Raw genomic sequence first — 713 nt, 5'->3', positions numbered from 1 at the left:
AAGAAAAAGCCTGGAGCAAGATTGGCAGGATTTGCACCACTTTGACTTTTTGCACCAAGCTTCTACCAATTGTAGGGAGTGGAAATGTGCTAGTAAATGGTAAAAAAAGCAAAAGAGGAAGAAACCCCCACCTACTGCTCCTTACTTGTCCGATGTGAACACCACCGGCTGAATGCATGTTCATGAGACTAATGCGTTCTTGAAAGCGCAACACATACCGGGTGTGATTGTAGCTTTTGAGTCATGCCAGTCAAACAAGCTTATAAAGCACTCAATGTACAAAGAGAAATGATCATGGAGGAGATTAAGGGTGTTTGTTTGTCCACAATGACAGAGCTGATGTAGCAGAACCGTGAGCCCAACTTAATGCATCTACTTTAAATAAAAGAGAAAACTGAATGGAGAACATGAGGTCTAAGTGCCTCAAAAAGACTAAAGAAACAACAAAGAAGGAGGGTAAAATAACAGCTGTCAGTTTAAAATTATAACTAAATAAACACACATGTTGTGAATGCATGACAAATGACCAAAAACAAAACACAGATTTTGAAAACTTAATGTTGTCAACATAAACACATCTAGACAGACAGCAGTTGTCTTGGGGGAAAAAAAGATGAAAAATAGAACAACGAAACAGGAATTACAGGAAAAACATGATAAATCCTGCTGCTGCTAAACTTCAGTTTGAGCTGATTTTTTTTTTTTTTTTTTTT

Source organism: Oryzias melastigma, linkage group LG17 (genome assembly GCF_002922805.2).
Source record: "Oryzias melastigma strain HK-1 linkage group LG17, ASM292280v2, whole genome shotgun sequence".
NCBI classification, from domain to species: domain Eukaryota; kingdom Metazoa; phylum Chordata; class Actinopteri; order Beloniformes; family Adrianichthyidae; genus Oryzias; species Oryzias melastigma.
The sequence above is the reverse complement of the archived record's forward strand: the minus strand, read 5'-3'. Positions refer to the sequence as shown.